Here is a 24,169-nt window from a genome sequence, read left to right as displayed (position 1 = left end):
TTAAGCCCCTGTCATATACTTGATCATTTTTTCTTTCAGTCTCCCAGCATCTTAAAATACTGGTGTCTGAGCAGAAGCCAGGCATCATGGCCATCATCCAGGGAGTTATATATTTTCTGTATTGCCCTAACACCTTTATTAGATAGGAAATGGGGTGCAGTGCCTCTGTGAAGGTATGCTTACTCACAGCTTTGATTCCATCTTTAAGATAAGAGTATTACTTGGTAGGCTCATGTTTCTGAAATCCTCTAGTGGCAAGTGTTGCAGTCCTGCATCTTTCCCAGAAGGCGCTTTTGCAGTGGGACTCTGCAATGTACCTTCTGGGATGAGTGACGTGGCATCAGCTGATTACTTCTGTCTCCACCCAGTGCTTGGCTCCCTGATTGCACCTAGGTTTTCTAGTTCATAGACAAGGCCAAAACATCTATACCTAGGAGCCAGAATTGTTTATTTAAATGCTAATATAAAGAATTTATATTATTTTAATTCTGCATTTATGTCCATGATCGGGGAATGAATGAAAATGTTTATCAGTTCACCTGTAACCCTGATATAAACCTGATCCAAGGCAGGTATGTATACATGCATTCATCATTATCATTCATAATCCAAAGCTCAGTTTTGTGCTATTACTTGTTATACCATGAGAACAGAAGCACTGAGTGGTTTACAGAGAGAGATGGTGATACCATCAAAGTCAAGAGAAATATCTGCAAGGGGTGGGGTGGCACACAGAGGAGGAAGAAAAGATAGTAGAAGTGTACATGAGGTAAAGAACTGTATAACAGACTGGAAAGAAGACGATAAATAGGATTAAGGAGAGTGGAGAAAGTCTACTTAAGGTGTATCAGTGAGAAAGCAAAATCTAAACTTTTCATTGCTATATTAAACTTTGGGAGAAGAGTATATGTGGACACAGAAGATAAGGCAGAAGTGATCAATCTGTACTTTGTTTCAGTTTTCTTAACAACGTAATCAGAAGAGGTACCAAGATGGACAGGTGATGAGGAGAAACTATATATTTTCTATTAAATAGGTAGCAAGTTGAAATATGAAGCAGGAAAAAACATGAGCCACATTAGCTGACTTCTAGGATGCTGTTGAAGTGTTATCAGGATGTCATATGATCCTACTTAGCAAATCAGTTGTGTAAGTAGCAGTACCTGGGGATGAGAGGAGTTCTGCAAGACAAAACGTAGAACAAGGGAGCTGGTGAAGTTAGTTACTGTTTCAGAGGATCAGATTTAGAGCTAATATGGTGTTGGAGTTACTTCATAGACTGGGTGGTGGATTAATGGTATTCCTTAACCTGTTGGCAGAGGAATGTAACTCTAGGGAATATAACTTGAGGAAGATGGAACATGTGCAGAGTGAAAGAACGTGTGATAAAGAATGAAGCAGCTGCATAGATGCTGCATGTGCAATGGGATGGATAAGATGGGCTTCCTTCTGCAACATCATTAACACACTGCAATACATTATCTGCCTTTAATGACACGCTTTCTACCTTTGAAAATGAGCTGAGCAACTGGATGGTTGTTCATAAATTTTCCCTTAGTATGGCAGATCTGGTCCTCCTTGAGATGAGAGGCAAGACTTAAGGGTACTGGCAAAGCAGAAATGGCCTTGTGGCTGAGTTGTCTTGTAACTCCTATGCTCCTAAGATCATAGATGTGATTCACAAAAACATACATTTATCCGTACTATTGCTCATAGCTAGCATAAATTAAAAATATAAAAATTAGGACCTAGGAATACTACTAACTAGCTTATAGCAACCCATGTATACTTCCTGCCGGATTGTAGCTATGCACAAATAACATATGTTCTTCATAAGGATCATTGCTGCAGTAGCCTAAGCTAGATAGGTTGTATCTTATGCAGTTTACAACAGCTGACCAGGTTCCAGAGTTTCAGGGCACTGTCCACATGTCCAAACCACTAATTTGCTTGACCTGGCCTAGCCAAATATCAAATTTTGGTGCCAAGCCCTTCAGTGCTTTCCTGCTTCCAAAGAGAGCTGTCTTCTGCTGACTTTTCAGGATTGATGGCCTGCTATTACTGTTTCATTGATGGGCAGATAGATACCCTTCGGGGGGGGGGGAATCCTTTTTACCTTTTATGATAGAAAACATACCTTTTTCCTGTAAAACTTATTTAATTAAGGTAGAAGAAATAATTTTAATGACTGTCACTTGACGTCTCTACATTTTTAAAGAGAAACATTACTTTTTTATTTTTGTGGGAAAAATGTTGAGGAAAAAGCTACTTTTTTATAAGTTACCTGTTTTGCTGACAGGCTTCCTTGGGAATCAGGCACCTTTTTTTGGCTTAACCATGGAACAACCTCCAAGTTCCTTAGTTCTATCTTCTTCCACAAAAAGAAAAATATTGTTAAGCAGATTTTGCTACCACAGCAGGGTGATAAAAGGCCTCTGGCACAGGCTGGTGACTGCTTTGAATAAAGCTGATTCCTTGGACCTCTCATCTTTTTTCTGGGTCCTGCTGGTTTAATTCCTACAACCACCTTAGACTGGGGCTAAGGTTAGTCCTCTTTGGCTGTTGGAGCACACTTGATGGGCAAGGGAGAGCTACTGTTAACAGTCTTAGGAAAAGGGGCATTGAATGCCACTCCACTTAGCCAGAAAGATGTGCCCATTCCTAGGGAGTATTTGCTGGCAAAATTTGGTCTGTTCCTGTCAAAAAGAAACAAAAACTCTAAATATATGTGGTCTCTTATTTCAGTTACCTGAATGGGAATAATTTATTGGGCTTAGCTTAGGGTTTAGTGCAGGCTGTTGACCTTTCCTCAATGACTCATTATGGATCTGATTCAACAGCTATTGCTTTAGTGAGACCAGCTACTGCTAAACATATAGCTATGCTAATCACTCTCCTTCTGACAAGGACAGGAATGCTTTTCATAAATTTTGGGGGAAAAACATGTATTCTGCAACACTTGTTTTTAGAATTCTGAACTGCCAGGCTCATATTTTAAAGTTTATGCTTGTCTCTTGTGAAACTGAGAAATATTTTTCCATCTGTTTCTACTTGTGAAGAGAATTGTGCTTTGTGCAACTTGATGTCTTCTGAGTCTGAGGTGACTGACTACTGTTTAAAATGTCTCACAGTATAAATCCAAGTATCCAATTAATATAAGGAAGGTCAATGCAAGTCCAGTGTAGAATCAAGTCCATTTATTACAATCCAACGAACAAACAGAAGTTTGGATTTATACTGTGAGAGGTTCGTTATTGATTTACTACCCACTTCGCACACAAGTACCTGCTTGGCTTTGTTTGATTTATTGCATTTTTTATGGTACAAGTGTGCTAATCCGATGGACTGTTAACCTTATATACTGTTTAAAATGTGCTTATGATTCTGCTTCTGCCCCATCCAGGGTTGTTGCCACTGGAACTATTATGAGGAGGTTTGTCCCTCCCAGAGGATGTCAAAATGAGATTTGGAATTCTGCCTTGAATAGAGAACTAGTTTTTGGACACACTGCTGCAGAGTTCATATAAAAGTGTGATTAGAGTGGAAAGCAGATTTGAAGGATGTTTTGATCTTTCTGCCTACTTCTCAAAAATTGACAAGAGATTCAATTCTCTCCCCACAATTTTCTTTAAAAAGGAAAATAAGCAGTCTGAGCAAGCTGCTGGAAAACAAATGTTTAAAAAACGATGGTGTGGATGTTCTAAAAAGAAACCAGGACCATCCCCCAGAAAAAATGACAGTCTAATAAGTCTGAATGTCTATATGCATGATATCTTATCCCCTGCCACCCTGACATTCCACTAATTCTTCCAGAAAGTCTGAACCTCCATTCTTCTCTTTTGCAACAGATTGTTTCAGGAAAGATGGATTCTGAGAGTAATCCCTAAAGGTTACAGATGGCAGTGGGAGTCTCTCCCTTTTTGGCAATTTCTCCTCACCCACCAGTCCAGACTTGCTTTCTCTCCTGCCATACAGCACGTGCTTGTTCAGGAGGTGTTAGAAGTTGTCCTTCCTCAGTTAAGGGAAGGGTTTTATACCAGGATGTTCCTGGTGCCAAAGAAAGAAGATTCTTGAAGACTAGTTCTGGATGTTTCTTTTCTGAATCAGTTTGTGATAGTTCCCAAGTTCAAAATGCTGTCTCTTCACAACTTGTTACCTCAGTTCACCATTTGAGTTTTCAAGTGACCTTAGATTTAAAAGATTCATATCATCACATTCCTGTAGATCTGGGTTTCAGACATTTCTTAAGGTTTTCTGTGTCTGGTTGGCATTATCAGTTCGCTGCATTACCCTTTAGTCTATCCACTGCTCCAAGGATGTCTTGCTCCTGTGATAGCCTATTGCAGACTGCAGGATATTCACATTGTTCTATATTTAGATGACTTGCTTATCTTTGCAGAGTCTTTTTCAAAGTATAGATTCATAGGTTCATAGGTAGGTACTAGGCTATCGGCCCAAGGGCCTACGTAAGCCTAGCCAACAAGTTTCCCTGGCTTATGCTACCCAAGAAAGTTATTTTCCTGTGCCACAGTCGAGCAGAGACACAGAAGTGATCCCTGGGGTGTATTTCCTATTTCCCATCCACTCATCAAGATTTTTCTTGAAGAGTGCTAATAAAGAACTTTGCTTGACATAGATGGGTAGCCTGTTCCAGAGTATGGGAAGTCTCTGGGACAGGGATGTATCCCTCCAGCATGTCCTGTTTATTGTGGTGACAAGGTTTAGGTCCCTAGAGTGTGTAGCTCAGAGGGATTGGGATTTCTTTAGGTGTAGCATGTCCAGCACAGCTCTGGGTATGACATAGCTTTATATGTTAGGCAGAGATCACCTCGGAGTAGGCAGTATGCTACAGAGTAAAGCTGGAGTTTTTTTGAGATCAGAAATCTCTCTCTTTCTCTCGGGTAAGAGCTCCTACAAAGGGTGGGATTCCAAGAGAACTTGCAGAAGACTTATCTGATTCCATCTCACCTCAATTCAAAGAGCTTTTCTTCCACAGGAAAAAAATAGATCTGTATTTAGATCTATTTCTGAGTTTTTCTATTCAAACTTCCATCTTAAATTCATAGATTGTTACTAGGCTAACGATCCAGGGGTCAAGTTCATGTTTTTCCGAAAGAATAAGTATGTCCTGCATCCAGATAGGACATTGAGGGTCAGGCATTTATAAGCTATCTCTATCCTTAAGGGACATGGTTGCCAGGCCTGGTGTAAAGTTCCTATTTCCCAACCACTGGTCTAGGTTGTGCTTAAACTGGGTAATAGACAAACTCAGCTTCACATAGGTGGGAAGCCTGTTCCGTATAAGGGGAAGTCTCTGGGACACATATCTGTCTCTCCAGCATGTTCTGCTTAAGTCACAGCACAGTCAGTCACAACAGACTTCTCAGACTTTGACTGGGGAGCAATGTCTATGTTGATAAAAAGTGCAGAGTCTTTGGAGTAGTAAAGACAGACCAAAACACATAAACATAAAAGAGATGTTAACTGTTATAATTATCAACCATCTGCGGTCTCCAGGACCTCTTCAAGTGTTTACAGACAACAACACAGTAATGTGGTACATATACAAGCAAGGGGGAACCAAATCTTAACCCTCTGTGTAGATTAGCCGTGGTAGCCTAGGATATAGGTTTTCAGCACAATCTCACTGTACAGGCATTTTACATACCATCAGAGCAGACAGGCTAAGCAGGACCAGGATAGACCCCCCCCACCATGAAAACTGAATCAGGTCTTCCAAAAATTGATCCAGCTATGGGGAAATACCTCAGACAGGTCTATTTGTATCTCCTTGCAAAAATCAGTTGGCAAAATTCTGCTGCAGAACTCCATGCAAGTAGGCCATAGAAACAGATGTGTTTTCTTTTCCTTGGAGAGGAATTATCCTATGTGCTTTTTTTACCTTCCCAGTAATATCAAGTGTCATTATGAAGATTCAGAAGGACTCCTCAGAGATAATTGTGGTGACTCCCTTTTGACCCAGGCAACAGTGGTTCTCCTTTCTTTTTGAAATGACCAGGGGTGATTACTACAAGCTTCCTCACAGATTGGATTTACTTACACAAGACCAGGGGTGTTAGATAACTTCCCAACCCCATGTAACTGCAGCTGACTGCCAGTATGACAGCATTTTAATACCTGTTAGGCACCCTTTTCTGAGGATGTAAAGCAATGCAAACTCATGTGGGAATATTTTGGAAAGGGTGTTGCATAAGATGCCTCCGAGGAAACAGGTGATTCCTCCTTGGAATCTTATTTTGTTTTAGAAAGAAACTAACTCTTGCTCCAGTTGTACTAGTTCATCAAGCTGACTTGAGGTTTTTAACATTGAAAACAGTCATACTAATTGCTCTGATCTCTGTAGGAAGAATATCTGAGTTGCAAGCCCTCATGGTGGGTCTGTCTTATCTCATTTTCCACAAGGATAGGATTTCCTTAAGAACTAATCCTTCATTTATGCCTAAAGTGGTATCTTAAGCCAAGCTAGCCATTTCCCGGTCTACTTTCCAGAAGCAAAAAATGAGGAAGAAACAATACTCTATACCTTGGATGTCCATAGATAACAGAACAACATATTTTAGACCTTCTGATCATTTGTTCATTTCTTGTGTGAAGGTAAGAAAAAAAAGACAACCTGTTTCAAAACAATTTCACAATGGTTGTCTCATGTTATTACTTTTTGTTATAACTACCACAACAAAATAATTCCAGGCGGGGTCAAGTTCTCAATCTACCAGGGCCTTGGCTTTATTTGTGGCATTTTGGAAAGGGTTGGATACAAGAAGTATTACAGAAGCAGCAACTTGGTCCTCTGTGTACACTTTCACTAAACACTGTTAACTAGATTTCTTCTCCAGGTCTAGGACAGGGTTTGATAGGACCATTCTCCAGAGGTCCTCCCCAAGTCAGTTTAAGCTATGGTAACCTACCTATATAACTTAGGCTACTGCAGTGGTAGTCCTTATATAGAACATGTTATAGTTTTGTAAGTAGACTTTACATAATAGTTATTTAAGTTATCACTGCTGCAGTTACTGCATTCTCTCTCCATCTCCCTTATTTTTTGAATTTTTTTTTATGCCAGGGTGTTGATTTTTTGTTGTTACATTACTAGCATTATCCTGTCAGAGTTTTAGCCTCCCTCTCTCTATCTGTTGGGATGAAAGCTCTCAAGCGCTTGGTGTCAAACCTGAATAACTGTTTGGGAATGTGGAAGGTGTCCTGAAAGCTTTGGAATTTGGCTGGCTGTTGCATCTTGTGCAGGACACAACACATATAGCTTAGACTACTGCAGCATTTGAGTATCTATTGTTATGGTAAGTTTTACTTGCACATCTGTACTTTGATGCAAAAAAAAAAGTGAGGCTAAGAGTAAAGAGCTTTTGACTCAACATAAACTGTTTACACCTATTATCTGATCTGGAATATGTGCTTCTAATCTGCAGGGCTGATTCACAGTTAAGCTTTCATGCTGCATAGGTTCATAGGTATATTCTAGGCTGACGACTACATCGCAACCCAGTTGTGTCCCATGTATTTTGAGTGCTTATATAGTTAACAAGTTACTAGAGATTATATGGAGGGGGTATACTAGTGTGGAACTAGTTTACTGTCTACCTCTGTCCATCAGAGACATGGGGGCCAGACCTGGGGTGAATTTCTGACAGATCAGGAAGCACAAGTGCATGGACAGCTTTATCATTTGGTCACTGTAACTGCACCTCTGTGAGTTTGAGGAGCATTTCAAGTCTTCTTTTTCAATGCTTCTTTTGACGGAATGTCTTTATTCAGCCCCAAAGTAAAAGACACTCTGTCCAGGTGTGAAAAGGGTGGAAAGACCCTGTCTACCGTGGGTGTGCATTTTTTTGACACCTTTTCCAGGAATCAATGAGGTGGTTGGAAAATGTCATTCAAGAAGTCTCAGAGTTCTTTTCAAGACACACATGGAGGAGGTTCCCCAGAAGCAGAGGAGGGATCTCTAATGGAAGAAGACACCCTCGTGGCAGAGGTGGCCCACAGAATCAAGGTTCCAGAGAATCGTTCTTTGGCAAACCCTACCAGTGCTCCTGAAAGGAGGCCTGATTGTCCACCTCTGGAGACAGTTGGGGATGATTATCTCTGTACCAGAGAACCTGGCTAGATATACCAAAAGATACTTAGGTACAGTGGATTATTTCCAGAGGCTGTATTAAATCCTTTTCCCTTTCTCCCACAACCCCAAGGAAAATCTCCAATGTTCCACCCAGTCCGAGGAAACAAGCAACAATTCAAATACAAAAGCTGCTAGAAAAAAAAGAGTCATCTAAGAGGTCCCACCAGATCAGATACTATCTGGAACTTACTCAAGGTTCTTTTTCTTGTCAAAGAAAACAGGGGACTGGAGACCAGTTCTGGATCTGTCCAAACTTAACAAGACAGTTTGAAGGACCAACTTTCAGATGGTCACTGTTCAGTCCATTCTTCCCTTTCTGGGCAAGCACGACTGGATGTGCTCTATAGACCTTCAGGATGCATACTATCACATAAAGATGAACAGACAGTTCAAGAGGTACTTACGCTCCTGGATGGGAGCCAGTCATTATCAGTTCAGAGTACTGTCCTTTGGACTCACCACAATCCGTAGGGTGTTTACCAGGTTTATGGCGGTAGTAACAGCTCACCTGAGACTGCAAGGATTCTGAGTATTTCCATATTTGGACGACTGGCTCATTACCTCTCTGCCCAGGCATCAACTCATATGTGCAAGTGACCAGGTTCTCCAGACTTGCTCTCTTCTGGGGATAACCATAAACTATGACAAATCTCATCTGCAACCAACTCAGAGTTTAGAGTTCATAGGAGCAATTCTCAATACAAAAACAACCACTGCTTCCCTTCCATTACTGAGAGTTCAGGCCATAAGAGTTAAAAAGATAATCTGCAACATCTCAATTTCAGCCCTGCTTGTCCTTCAGGCTCTAGGTTCAATGGCGGCAGCAATAATGTTAGTACCACTGGTCAGGTTTTATATGAGAATTCTTCAATGGATGTTAATCCTTTTGGGGACAGTTGCAATACAGTCAGACATGTCTGTCTGGTACATCAGCAAACAGGGAGGAACCAAGTCCTACTCATTGTGTTGAGAAGCTCTCGGTGTGTGGCAGTGGGTGATCTCTTCCAACCGCTATCTTTTAGCAACTCACATTCTGGGAAATCCAATATGATAGCAGACAAATTGAGCAGGTGCATTCTTCTGCCTCACAAATTGCCCCTCAACATAAAGATTGCAAACACAATCTTCCGACAATGGGGCCAGCCTATCTGTGATCTATTTGTGTCCCCCAAACAACAAATACAGCAGATAGTTTTCCCTAATCCCCCAAAGTGGGAATCCCAGAGGGATGCTCTAATTCATGATTGCCCCCCGGTCTCCTTTATGCTTATCCTCCTACTCCATTAATTCCCAGATTACTTTAGAAAGTTGCAAGGTTGAAGAGCAAGGTCATCTTCATTGCCCCTTATTGGCCTCAACAAATTTGGTTTTCCTTCCTTTGGCCTCAACTGATTCAACCGCCTTAGTTTCTGGATCCAACTCGGGACCTCCTGTCTCACCCAACAGGCATGATACATCCAAATATAGTGAATCTCAGGCTGGCTGCCTGGTTCCTCCAGTTCCATTAGTAGCCAGACAAGCTATACTCACTTCTCCAGTCCATCATATTATTTTGACCTCCTATAAACCTTCCACCAGAAAACTATACTCCAGCAAATGGAAGGGATTTGGGTTTTGGGGGGGGGGCTTAAAACTGTAGTATTGAACCCTTTTTAGCCCCCATTCATAATATCTTGGAATTTATAGCACATCTTTTTGAAGAAAGAGCTAGTTCTTCTACTGCTAAAGTACAATTAGCAGCGATTTAAAATTTTCATGTTGGAATTAATGGCTTTTCTGTAGTGTCCCACAAATAAAGCTTTTTTTGAAAGGCACTCTACTCTTAAGCTCTCCCTTTAAAGATCCTAAGGATCTTTGGGACCTAAATCTTGTGCTGCAGTCTCTTACACAATCTCCCATTGAACCCTCATCTACATGTGAACTCAAATACCTTTCATGGAAGACAGTTTTGTTAGTGGCCATTACTGTGGCTAGAAGAATTTCTGAGATCCAGGCATTGTGCTCAAAACCTCCATACTTGATTTTCCATAAAGACAGAGTTACCTTACATACCAAACCGTCAATTTTTTTCCAAAGGTGGTATCAAAATCCAATATAAATCAATCGATTAATTTGCCAGTATTCTTTCTTAAATTTTCTAACAAAGGAAACTACGTATTACATTTATTGGATGTTGATAGACAGTTGTGTTTTTACTTACATAGGACAAAAAACATCAGAAATTCTGATCAACTGTTTGTTCCATATGCAGAACCAACACTGGGTAAAGCAGTTACCAAATATGCTCTGTCTAGATGGATAACAAATTGCATTTCCTTTGTATAGCAAATTGGTATTGCTTTGACAAAACCTGTTTGAGCCCACTCCACCAGATCTATGTAAACTTCCTCAGTTTTTCAATCCAGAGTGTCCATGGATGACATTTGTGCAGCAGCTACTTGGGCTACTCCCCATACATTTATTACTCATTGAAATTTAGATCTGGTCTCCAGAGGAAGGGCATCTTTTACTTCTTTGATGCTCAGGAATATCCTTCCTTGAGTCTGCCCTGGAAAACCCATCAGCTGAGGACAGAAAGAAAATTGACAAGATCAGATAAAGAAGTTATGTAGTCACCATAACATTCCATCTGTGTTATCTATTTTCATTCTTCCTCAACTCGCCTCACACCAACCACCATCCTTAAGGCTTCTAGAAGAATGAGTGTTTAATGGACCTGTATGTCCTTATTTTTTATATAAGCTCCAGATATAGCTTCTCCATAATATTTCTATCTTTTACTTTCTACCAAGGCAGCAAACAAGATCTGAGGCAATTGGGGTTGTTGCATTATGGGTAAGGGAGAAGCTCAAGAGTTTTTGGTTGCCAGTAGCTTTAGCAATGGCCGAGTCAGATCTGAACTCATCAGTTAAGGAAGAATGTAAATGGACAACACATATGGAACATTATGGTGAGTACATAACTTCTTATTTTATTTTATTAAAGTTGTTAACCTTGCAATATACTGAGCGGCAGAGCTTAATTTCACTTCAGTGTTTGGTTGCTTTCAGGCTCAGCCTCCAGCCTGATGTCACCAAAATGTAGTTGCTAGTGGCTCACTCAGGGACTCACTGCTTCACTAATCTAGTTTCTGACAGGCTGATTGATTAGTCATGAAAGATCTACTTGAAACTGACTTAGAACTGCATTTTGTGATAAACCAGAGACTTGACAGTTCAGAAAAAGTTATCACCAAGCTGATTGTTGACTTATGTGAATCTGACCCCATTAATTTTTATTTTGAAACACAAGGCTGATCAAGAGAAATAATGAAAACAAATCAACCCTTATCATTTAAGGACTCATGATTACTTATCTGTAGTAGTAGCATAGTGCAGCTTATGTACAGCAAGGAGATAAATAAACGTGTAAAAGGAAACTGTAACAAAGAACTACCCTATCAAGAAACTTAGAAAATTCATTTTAGCAAAAAATATAATATTAAACAAGTCAGGCACCTCAGGTCAATCAAGAGGCATTAATTTAATAGCCAGCATAACACACTGAATAAATAAAGCTCAAGAGTTTGACTTGATTGATTGATGTAAATTGATTGACAGTTAAGCTACAGAGAATTACAGTTTTTATACATTTTTAGGTTTACAAAGTAGCACCCATTTCTAAAAGCTATAGCCAGTGAATTAAGTCCAGATCATTGTTCTGTTTGGAAAGCGAGTTTGTGTATTGTCTTTCCCCTTTTCATGATGACTTTGCAATTTATCCTGATGATGAAGGACATTGTTTGGCTGCCTATTGAAATGTTGATATTCAAACATTCAAAATGTTGAGTGCCAGAAAACAAAGACTGAAAACACAGGAGAACACATCTCAAAATATCTCTTCTCCTTGAAACTTATTTTTGTGGGTGGGGGGTGCTAACCCCCTAACCCCTGAACTTACATTACCAACTCTGAGATCACCATACCTCCTAGAAAAGGGAAAAGTCTGAAAAATTTATTCTCGGACTTGATCTATACAAGTCCGATCTTTGGGCTATTTAGCCTCCGTGTTTCAGGACCCACTGTAGTGGGTCCTCACATTTCAAATGGTTACCCATTGTTTAATTGACCTTCAGATAGGCTTTATAACATCAAAACAAAGTTTTAAATAAGTATAGTAGCATGCACATCAAATTGTGTATAAGTTTGTATTACAAAATGTATCTTTTAAATTACATTGCTGTGACATTGCATAACCTATAAACCAGACTGTGTGATAGTTTTGCTCAATAAAATAAAGTAAAATAAAAGCTTCCATATGCTTTGTATCAATGCTGACACTGTTTGAATGTGATATAATGACATTATTAAAGCAGCATTTTTGCAATATTAAAAGAAAACTTTGTAAACAAGTAATATATTATTATCCATATGGACATTGATATGATTTTTATCCAAATTATGCATAAAATTTATTAAAAATCACAAAAGACAATAAAACTGATATTGTTACATCAGATCATGGGTGTAACCAGGCATACTTTTTGTACTCTACAGCATCAGTTAGAAACATTGTTACTTTTCAGGTAGTAAGCTGTCTAAATTAGTGCCCCAAACAAACAGTACATAGCTTGTAAAACAGTATATTTAATAGAGGGAACAACTGAAAATAACACATATATCTGAACTATTTGGAGACAACATTTTGTGAGATTTTTCCATCTTTATAAATACCTAATGGGTCGAGTACAGAAAAATAAGTCTGTGAGTACAAAATAGAATTTTCTGGGTATGTCTCTGTAGCAGATGGCTCATATAAAGTGGTTCACACATTAATGTTCCCTCGTGTCAGCAAGACCCTGTGGTCCTGTACAGGTCTGTTGTTGGGAAGATTTTAATTACCCCTATTCCCATTTTTAATCTGCAAAATTAGTCTGAGAAAACAGAATGGATATATTGTGTGATAAATCAGAGATACTGTACTGAAAAAATTAAAACTGTAACTGGGCTTTTATATTTCTACAAATTAAAATGTGAGATTGAGATGACCTGGTCATAACCCAGCTTGTGACTTATTTAGGTAATTATACATATCTCTGTATTTCTCAGTGCTTACATAAAAAAATATTTCAGGCGTCTTTCTTAATAACTGAGCTCATTTGTTCATATTTTTACAGCAGAAAAAACTGTTTTAGGTTAAACATCAAACAAGCAGTTTTAAGCTTCTTTTGTTTGCAGTATACACAAGACACTTCAGTATTCACATGCCATCCATAACTGACATTGAAACTATCTTTCTGGTCTGGAATTTGAGCAAAATACAAAACGTGGTCATCCCTTCCTGTCCTCTAGGATGTACAATGAGCATATTTTAATTAATTGTATGTTTGTTTGTTATTAGTTCATCTTCTTATGTCATAGGCTTCAAATGCATCAAGATACAGTTTTGCTTCATTGAGTTTGGTCCAGCATGTGCCTCATAATACACAGTATATTCCACTTTTCATATGCTGTGTATAGTAATTCTGTTCTGCTGTTGTTTCAGTGCTGTCATTCCCTCACTGATAAAGAACATTTTCCACACTGGTACAGAGCATTTTCCACACTGATATAGAACATTTTCCCTGCTGATACAGAACAGTTCCCCCGCTGATATGGAACTTTACTGTAGACTGATTAAACAAAGAGATCTGCATTACAGTTGTTGTTGTTGTTGTGTCTTTCGGCTTTTCCCGGTTAGGGGTCACCACAGCGTAACTCCAGACTGCTAATGATTGGCAGCAGATTTTTACGTGCCTAGTTGCTAGCCCTGATGCACAACCTTCAACAAAGGCACGCCCATTAACGTATGTCTCCACACAGAAGACGCTCTAGCTGAGAATCGAACAGGACAACGTCTTATTGTGAGATGACAACGCTACCACAGCACCACCATGCCCACAGATAATTATCTTTGTAACAGAATGCTTTCTTGGAATGAGTCTTTGCTGCAATAGCTTGATCTAAGATTTCTCAAAAATCCTTATTGAAAAAGGTTGCATGAAGCCTCGCTTGTTTTGTATTTTTTAGAGGTTTCACTGGTTCAAAATATCCTTTCTTTAAAGCAGAGGCATCCCACAGCCAGTAATAGGTTAGGTTCTGTAGCCAACCCCCTATTCATCCAGTAAGTATAATAAAAACAGTAGGCATTGTAATTACAATTGCTCGACAAAGTTTGAAATTTTTGTGTAGGCATGTTCCTGATCTAATAACAGACTTCATCCTATGCATAGCACTTTCATCTTTCTTGCCAGAGGCTGCTGCACCTCTGTGCACACGGTGTGCGACAGTGAATATGAGTGTGTGTGTGTGTGTGTGTGTGTGTGTGTGTGTGTGTGTGTGTGTGTGTGTGTGTGTGTGTGTGTGTGTGTGTGTATGCATGTGTATCATCTATATCTCTGTCTAGCTAACTGTTTGCCTATTTAGCTATTGTAGGTTCCAAAAAGATGCACAGGTTTATTCAGTAATCCACAAGCTAAAATATTAGTCCACTTGTGGAACTAAAATAAAGCAAATGATGTCTTCATCACAGTGCCCCCCCTAACAACCTTTCCTGGGTACAGGATACCGTTTTAATGAAAAGGAAAGGGCGAGGCAGTAGACCTTTTCCCAGCCCAGTTTTCATCTCTAAAAGTAATTATTCCCATAGGTAAACTTCATAATGTAAAATAACTTTATCTAGAATGCAAATGTACACAATGTCCTATCTATGGACCACTCTGAAGATGTACCATAACTTCTTTGTGTGCCATATAATTTTACAAACAATTAATAATCACTCTGTATTATACACATCTTATTATTATTAATAAACAGTTTTCTCCATCAACAGTTACACTTTCACATATCTCTACCCAGTCTGACTTTCAGTTATATTCAAGTTGCACAAACGTTGAAGTCAACTTATGTTGTTTATAGTTTCATAGGTAAGTACTAGACTAGCTGCCTTTCAGGTCATTTTAAGCCTAGCCAACTTTCCATTCAAAGATGAAAATTAAACTCTGCCATGTGTCTGTAATGCAAACACCATAACAATTATACTAACTTCCAGCCACTGCCAGTCTGTAATCCATTTCTGCCATAATAAATATACTGCAAGGCAAATCAACTTATTTCAAGTTTTTCAGTGCTCAGCTTAGAGGTGTAAAACTCTGAACAGAATGTAAATTCCAGAGGTGTAATCATTCTCTTGGCATAATGGTTAAGGTATTTTCCTGAAAGACACAAAATACAAGGTTTGACTTTCCCCTTTGAAATCTGGTTAGGCTTAAAATGGTCTACAAGGACAGATAGTCTAGTGCTAGCCTATGACCTTAAGATTGTAAACCTCATAATGTGAAATAACTATCTTACTTGGTAATCACACTTTAGCTATTGTGTTATAAGACTTGTGTATATATTATTTCTGCTTCATTACATGTTGTTTTGTGCATATGGAGCTGTCAGACTATCACAGGAACCAAATGCACTAACTAACTAACTTAATAAATGAACAGTGTAAACTCTACAAGTTAACTCAAATTAGGATCTTCTATTCCATGTTTCCAGGTCTTCCTTCAAAGTAACTCCTATATGAGGAACTAACTTCCTGAATTTGTCACCCCGTGTTACTCCTTTTTCCTTCTCCAAAAATTGTCATTTAAGGTCTTATGATCTACCCAAATGTTGTGGAATATTCCTGCACTCCATACTGCAATATACATTCTAAATACACATCAAAGGCACATACTCATTTCCCATAAACAACATGTTAAAACTATCCCCTCCCAGCACAAAACCGGAGATCCTGGAATTACAACAGCGGGTTGTAGGCTCTAGGCAGCCAGTCTGGGTGTGTATGGTACTGTATATTGAAAGGATTGGATGGATAGTACCACTAGCACAGCTTGCATTACCATCAGTTTGCCTACTTAACCATTACACAGTGACATATCTATTACCATATCAAAGTGCCTGCCTAACAAACAGCATTTCAAGACATAAAAGAAGCACGTTATAGCCAGACACACTCTCTTTACCTGCTGATTATCTTCTTTCTGCATTGCTCATCTTCCTACTGATACAGTACATAAGGTGCTCCTTATCTTGAATCCCTTGGGATAGCCCTGCCTAAAACTTGCTTCTAACAAGTAGGCATATGAGGCAAACTCTTAAAATCGGGAATTAGTAGCACAGCTTCAGAACAAAGGATCTTTTTTAATTCATTAAATCTTCTATCTGCCTTAAGAGACCATTGCACTTTAATAGATGCTTTTCCTCTTGTGAGATCAAAGGGCTAGTAATAGTTGCATAATTAGGCACTAACTTTCTGTAGTACCTAGCTAGTTCAAGGAAGAGGGTAGAGACCATATTTTGGCCTTTACCTTTTTTTTTTATTGTGGTCTTACTACCCCTCTTCCTACAAGGTAACCTAAGTACTTGGCTTCCACCATGCTTAGTTCATTTTCCTTAGCATTTACAGTCAAGCCTGCATTCATTGTGGATTCCAGTATTTTAGGCAAGTGAGACTCTCATTTCTCCAAATGATGACAATGTAATCCAGTTATTCTGCAGCATAATGTGAATGGGACTTCAATATTTTATCCATCAGACTTTGAAGGGTGGATAGGGCTCTATGTAGGCTCAGTGGTAACACTGTGTACTGAAAGAGACCACTAGGGATTATAAAAGTCTTCAACCTGTTGGTTGCTGGATTCGGCACGGATCCACCTCGGCCGCATATCCAGCATGTGATCCGAACTCCAAGCTCCTCCCCTACCCATAATGCCCCTGTCTCCTTCCTCCCTTCAGATCTCATTTGCGCACTTCATGTCTGCATTGTAATTCATTGCTCTGAGCTGCTAAGGTAAGTGTTCTATTTTATCAATATTTTCATCCTCTCTCTCTTCTTAAAGTTACCTTTTCTATTTTTCTACCTCCCCCACCTCGCGCATTAGCGTTGGTTTAAAAAAAAAAAAAAAAAGCCCTTCTTTCTCTTTATATTGAGTGTGTGTGTGTGTATGTATGGCATGTGTTGTGTGGGCCTCTCAATGTTGCCAAGTCTTTCCGAAGCGGAGGTGGACAGGATGATGTGGAAATTTATCCGCACCCAGATACAGATGGGAGTCTTGTCTGCCCCTCTCCCTCCGGAGCAGGGGGCATGCAGTCTTCTTTCATCCCAATTACTCCTTCTCCGATTTGAACCCCAATTTTGGACCCCTTGGATCTGAGTACACTCTGCGTCAAGGGGTCAGCGCCAACGGCCATGACCTTCAGTAGGTTGGATCTGACGAGTTCGGATCCATCCGGTTCTTGGAGCCATAGCCTCAGTGACTGATCCAAGGTGATGGTCTCAGCCCTGATCTCAGCGTCTGGAGGTTTGGCTGTGGTTCCCATGTTGAGTCAGAGTTTTATGGCTCCTTTAGTAGTCCCTTCTCAGGAGGTCCATTCCCCTTCGGCTTTTGATGTGGTGGAGAGGGTCCTCTTGATCCTTTTGAGACCCATGACGATCTCGTCTTTGGAGTCCGCCTTGGCTCCTTCTGTTTCTCGTGCAGATAATCCTGCCATCTCAGGGACAGTCTGACGCCTCTTTGCCCCATGGACCTCCCACTTGGGAACAGTGAGATGTTGGTGAGTCCTCCCCAGAGACCCCCACTGAGGAGGTGCCTCACAAGCGTACATGTAAAAGGAGGCACTTGGACTCCCCTCCAGAGTCCCTCATGGAAGACACCGATTTGGAGGAAGTGGAAGGACCCCCCCGGTCACCCCCCCAAGGATGTTTCCTTTGGAGACATCATGGGAATCCTCCACCAATGTGGTGGGGGGGGGTGGTCTGCCCAAAAAGCTAACTTGTATGAATCGATGTTCCTGGAGGCATTTGGCACAGGACCCTCTGCTTCCTGGGTGTCCCTTTCTGCAGATCCACTATTAGATCTTATTATACCTTGGGCGTGGAAGGAACCGGACATGGTGGAGCCAATCCTCAAATGCTCGGAAAAGATCTTGAGTGCCCCTACAGATAGGACTCACTGGACCAAAGGATCTCCGATTGATGCCATGGTGGTGGTGGCAGCAGCCACTAAAAAGGAGCTCGCACAAGAGAGCTCCATGGTTCATTCGCCTGACCAAGAGACCAGGAAGATGGACTGTTTTGGGAAGTAGGTGTACACTTCAGCAATGTTTTTGGTGCATGCGCTGAATTACTTGGCACAAGTGATTAGGCTTCAGCGTGATCTGGTCAAAGAGGTTACTGAGTCTACCCCTGAATTCATGTTGGTGGGGGATAAGAAAGTTTTCTCCTTCCGAATGGCCACCCTTACATCTATTGCGAACACCTCTATGCGTCTCCTCTTCCATACAACCAAGGGCGTTGCTAGAGCTGCCTGAACAGGTGTTGCCATCAAGTGCCATGCCTGGCTCTGGCTTTGTGCCTTCTTGGAGCCCTTTAAGGTGTTGTTTATTAATGCCCTGTACGATGGTTTGACCCTTTTTGGAGAGTCGGTACGTGACACTCTAGTCCAGAGTGAGAAAGATGGGAAGACACTGTCTGCCGCCAGGATCTGCTTTTTGGCCCCTCAACATACCTTTTCAAGGAATCAGAGGGGGGAGCCAAGAAGATGTGGTTCCGGAAATCTCAGAGCTACCCCCAGGGCACTCAGGACTTTCCTTCCCCCAGAGGCAGAGGGGGGTTTGATAGATGTTGCCACAGAGGCAGAGGGAGTCCGAGGAATCAAGGGTCTCGAGAGCCTTTCTCGGACAGGTCCGCGCAGCAACCCTGAAGAGTTGTCTGGCTGCTTGGCTCTGGCGGCAGTTGGGGGATGTTTACCATTACACCCAATGGCCTGGAAGTAAATCACGGATGATTGTTTGGTGTTACAAATTATATCCAGAAGCTATTTAATTCCTTTCAACCAGCCACCTCTCCCATTCAGACACCTCCTGGATGTTCCACCTGTGCAAAGGGAGGAAGCAGCACTGGAAATTGCAAAGCTGCTTAGAAACAGAATCATCCAACCCGTCCTTCAAGACCAGACTGGATTTGGCATTTATACCAGGTTCTCTTTGGTACTAAAGAAGACGGTGGACTTAAGACCCATTCTGGATTTTTCCATCTTAAACCTGCCAGTTGCTAAGACAAAATTTCGGATGGTCACTCTTCAGTCTAGCTTGCCCTTTCTGCAGGAGTGTGATTGGATGTGCTCAACTGATCTCCAGGATCCGTACTACCACATCAAAATGGACAGGCGCTCTCAGGGGTTTCCCCGCTTCTGGCTGGGAGCCAATCATTACCAGTTCAGACCGCTCCTCTTTGGTCTCACCACAGCCCCCAGGGTGTTAACCAAAGTGATGGCAGTGGTAGCAGCTCACCTGAGACTACAGGGATTCCATGTTTTCCCCTACCTGGATGATTGGCTCCTTGCTGCCCCTTTCAGGCATCAATTCTACCAAGCGACAGATTCCCTACTTCACTTAGCCCAACAATTGGATATAACCATTAATCTCAGCAAATCATCACTGGCTCGGGTTCAGGTGTTAGACTTCATTGGGGCTCGGTTGGACACGATTCAAACCAAGGTCTTTCTAACCTCAGAAAAGATCCAGTCTCTGAAACTACATGTTATCTGTATTCTTCAAGCTCAGTCACTGGCAGTGGAAATGGTATTAAGGGCATTAGGGTCCATTGTAGCCACGATCACTCTTTTACCCATGGCCCAGTTCCAGATGCGGGTACTCCAATGGACCCTTGCGGTTCAATGGTCCATGTTAGATCTTCCTTTATCTTACCTTATTCAAATCTCTTGGGTGTGCAGGGACTCTCTTTTGTGGTGGATTCATTCCCCAGATCTCCTCTGGGGCTGTCCTTTTCTTCCGTCTTCTCCCATGGCCACGGTGACCACGGACATCTCCCTACTGGGGTGGGGGTCACTGTTCGGGGAGGTTGGTCCAAGGCACATGGTCCTCCATGAGGCTCATTTGCATATTGATGTCCCGGAGATGAGGGTGGTGCTTCTAGTGTTGCAGGCTGTCCATGCCCACCTTCCCCTAGGGACAGTTGCGATCCAGACGTACATCAACAAACAGGGGAACCAGGTCTTATCCCCGGTGTGGCGAAGCCATGAGAGTGTGGGAGTGGACTATCTCAACAGGATGTTTTCTGGTGGCAGCACACATTCCGGGGAGGTCCAACATTCTAGCAGACAGGCTCAGCAGGTTTCTTTTGATGCCTTACGATTGGTCTGTGAATCCTTTGGTAGCAAAACAGATCTTTCTCAAGTGGGGTCAGCCTTGCTGCAATCTGTTTGCCTCTTCTTCCAATGCAAAGTGCAGTGAGTTCTTCGCTCTGAATCCCCCACCGGGGGAAGTCCCCAGAGACACTCTGATTTATGCTTGGCCTCCCGGTCCTCTGTATGCATATCCTCTTCTACCCCCTAATACCAAAATTTCTTCAGAAAGCTCACAGGCTGAGGAGCTTAGTCATCCTCATTGCCCCATTCTGGCCTCGCCAAGTCTGGTTCCTCTCTCTGTGGTCTCATCTTGTGGGTCCACCATGGACATTGGATCTGACTCCAGATCTCATCTCTCATCCTTCAGGGATTCCCCATCCAGACCTGGTCAGTCTGAAGCTCACCGCTTGGCTGCTCCAGTTTCTGTGATAATCAGGACTCCTGGGTTATCTTCATCGGTCAAAAAGATTCTGGTTGAGGTTCATAAGTCTTCTACCAGGAAGGTTTATTCTAGCAAGTGGAAGAGTTTTTCTATCTGGGCTTCGCAACGTAACCTAGACCCCTTCCCTGCCCCAGTTCCAGCAGTCTTTAGAATTTATAGCAAGTATTTTTCAGCAAGGTGCCACCTCTTCTACTGTCAAGGTCCAATTGACAGCTATATCTAATTTTCATGTAGGCAACAACATGGCTTTTCTAGCCTCTTCAAAGCTTTGTAAAGCTTTTTTGAAAGGCACCTTTCTACTTCGGCCACCAGTTAAGGACCCTACGCCTCCTTGGGATCTTACATTAGTCCTGCAAGCTCTGGTCTCACCCCCCCCTTTGAGCCTGCAGCCTCAGTGGACTTACAATTTCTATCCTGGAAGATGGCCGAAGGGTTTCGAAGCTTCAAGCATTGTCAATTAAGCCTCCTTATTTGATATCTCATAAGGGCAGGGTCTCCTTGTGCACTAATCTATCCTTTCTTCCTAAAGTAGCTTTGGAGTCCAATTTTAATCAGGCTGTAAATCTCCCGGTTTTCTTCCCAAATTTTCAAATTAAGGGAGAGTTCAAATTACATTTGCTAGATGTGCATAGACAGTTACGCTTTTACTTGCACAGGACTAAATCCTTTCATAAGTCTGTCTAACTCTTTTATTTCCTATTCTAAGCCTTTCTTTGGGAAACCAGTGGCGAAGGTCACTGTTGCCCGTTGGATTTTCCAGTGTATTACCCTGGCAAATTTGGCTAGTGGGTTATCCCTGCCAGGTCATCTGAAGGCGCATTCTACTAGATCCATGGCTACCTCAGCGGCTTTTTGGTCCAGAGAATTTTTGGATGATGTTTGCTCTGCGGCCACTTGGGCTTCTTCGCATATTTTCATCTCACATTATAAGCTGGACATTCTGTCCAGGAACAGGGCATTTTTTGGCTCTGCTGTGCTCCAGAATATCCTTCCATGAGGATCTCTCGGGTGTCAGTAGATGGGAACTCTGTCCCACAGGTTGAAGACCAAATGAAGACAACAACTTCAGATAAAGAAGTTATGTACTCACCATAATGTTCCATCTGAGTTGTTGCTCTTCATTTGTCTTCAGCCACCCCCCCCTCCTTCCCCCGCCTTGCATAGACTGTGTGGTGGTCTGACTGGTAGAGGTTAGGGTCACCACAGGAGTGCATCTTGTTCTCCTCCTCTTGCTTATGGAGACTGTTGTCACGGGACAAGATTTTTTTGTTTTTGTTGGGTCAGGTTGGAATGCGAAGTTAGGCAGCAAACTCGATCTGAAGGGAGGAAGGAAATAGGGGCATTATGGGTAGGAGAGGAGTTTGGAGCTCAGATCACATGCTGGATATGCGGCTGAGTCGGATCCGTGCCAGATCCGGCAGCCCAAAGGGTGAAGACAAATTAAGAGCAACAATTCAGATGGAACGTTATGGTGAGTACATAACTTCTTTTTTTTTTTCTTTGAAGAAGTGGGCAAGTGGTTCTCCCACTATGTCTTCATCGACTCCAGTGTTATCAAGTATTTAGCATTTTCTGGGTTTTCGGTCATCTTACTCGTTAGTTCTGGACTTATCAAACTTAAAATGCTATGCAGTTTCCTAAAGTTACTGCAGAAGCTAAAACTTCCATCTGGCTTAGGAACCAGTACTTCTGAGCTGTGACTCTTCTGTCACATGTAGTTTGAACATTTCTTTTAAGTTCTTCTCTTACTAATTGTTTCTGTGACTCAAGTACTCCACAAGGCCATAGTCTAACCCTGATTTTGGGTCTTGTCTTTATGTTGTGTTGTGTTAGTTTAGTCCTCCCAAGTATTTCTGAGAAAACTTCTTTGTTTCTTAACAACAAATGTCTCACTTTCTGCTTCTGTATCTTTGACAGGGATTTTGTTACTTCAAGTAGAGACCTCCTTGACTCTCACTATAGCAACTTCATGTTTCAGGCTCTCTGCACAGTTTTCTTCCATATTTTCAGTACAACGATGTAGTAAATTTGTTTGACATTTCTCTTTCCTGGCTGTCTAAACTAGTAGTTTACTGCATTTATTTGTTCCTTCACCTCAAATGCCCCTTGACATTTGACAGAAATTTATTCTAATTAGAAGGCACCAAATCTAGTACTTGATCTGTTAAGTTAAATTCTCAAAGTCAGGCATTGTTATTATATTGTTGCATTTTCTGGGCTGTCTGCATGTGCTCCCTTACAGTGGGCATTACTAGTTTTAGCCCATACTGTAATCTAATATAGTATTTTATCAAACTTTCAAGTAGTGTCTTTTTCTCTTCCTTGGCAATGTCAAGCAGCCATTTCAGGCAGCTGGTGAACTAAAGTTCAAATGTGGTTACACCCAGTTGAAACTTGTGGCACCTTTCTGCTTGTAAGCAGTAATTATGATTAACAACTGGTCTTTGTTTTTAACATCTGCATGCACAACTTTTCTCAGTAAACCTTTCTACTAATCCATTAGTCTGAAGATGATAGATTAATGTTGACATGTAATGAAGTTTTTGAGATATGTAATGATTTTTTTTTTTTTTTTTACTTTGGGAGCTTTTCTCCCCGGGCCTCCGCTGAAAATGGACATATATCCAGTCGGACTATCCCGGTTAACAAATGTAAAATAAATAAAATAAATAAATAAATGTTTGACTTTAAAGCACTGACATAACTGGTGAAGTGACCTTGACACAAACAGATGCATTGGTCAGTAAGTAACTCTGTAGGGATGCTCACTTTGGAGAACACCATTACCAGTTCCCCAACAACAGCCTTATTATTAATTTTTCCTTAGTGGCACTGCTGTAAATTTGTCAGTATCGTCCATTATGGCTACTATGTAATAAGACACATTGCTAGAATTTTATGCATGGCCCCATATTGTCCAAAGCAGTATGTTCAAAGGCTACTTCTTTATCAGGTATCAGGATCAAAGGGCTTTTATATTCAGGATGGGGCATAGTTTTCTGACATTCTTGACAAAAAGCACAGAAGTCCACTATCTTGTTCATTGTACCTAACAAAATCTGTCTGATACGCATGCCTTAATTGTATCTATTCTCAGGTGATGTCTTAACATGTTAATAAGGACTAGCTTTGTTAATAACTGATGCAGAATTCTTCCATTTATTCATTTTCCCTTTAGAAAAAGTCTTCTTTCGGCTTTTCCCGGTTAGGGGTCGCCACAGCGGAACTCCAGTCCGCTAATGATTGGCATTAGAGTTTTACATGCTGGCTTGCCGGGCCTAACGCACAACCTTCAACGAAGGAATGCCCATTCACGCATGTCGTCACACAGTAGATGCTCTAACTGAGAATCGAA

The 24,169-nt window shown here is 41.3% G+C and overlaps 1 protein-coding gene across 2 annotated transcripts in view; it reads left to right on the top strand.

Annotated features, from left to right (window-relative positions):
* ETFBKMT (electron transfer flavoprotein subunit beta lysine methyltransferase) overlaps positions 1–24,169 on the top strand; it is a 909,031-nt gene that overhangs the window by 258,084 nt on the left and 626,778 nt on the right. The window lies entirely within an intron of this gene.

This window comes from Protopterus annectens, chromosome 11.part0, assembly GCF_019279795.1.
Source record: "Protopterus annectens isolate FY-2018-M chromosome 11.part0, PAN1.0, whole genome shotgun sequence".
Taxonomy (NCBI): Eukaryota; Metazoa; Chordata; order Ceratodontiformes; family Protopteridae; genus Protopterus; species Protopterus annectens.
The sequence above is the reverse complement of the archived record's forward strand: the minus strand, read 5'-3'. Positions and strand labels throughout refer to the sequence as shown.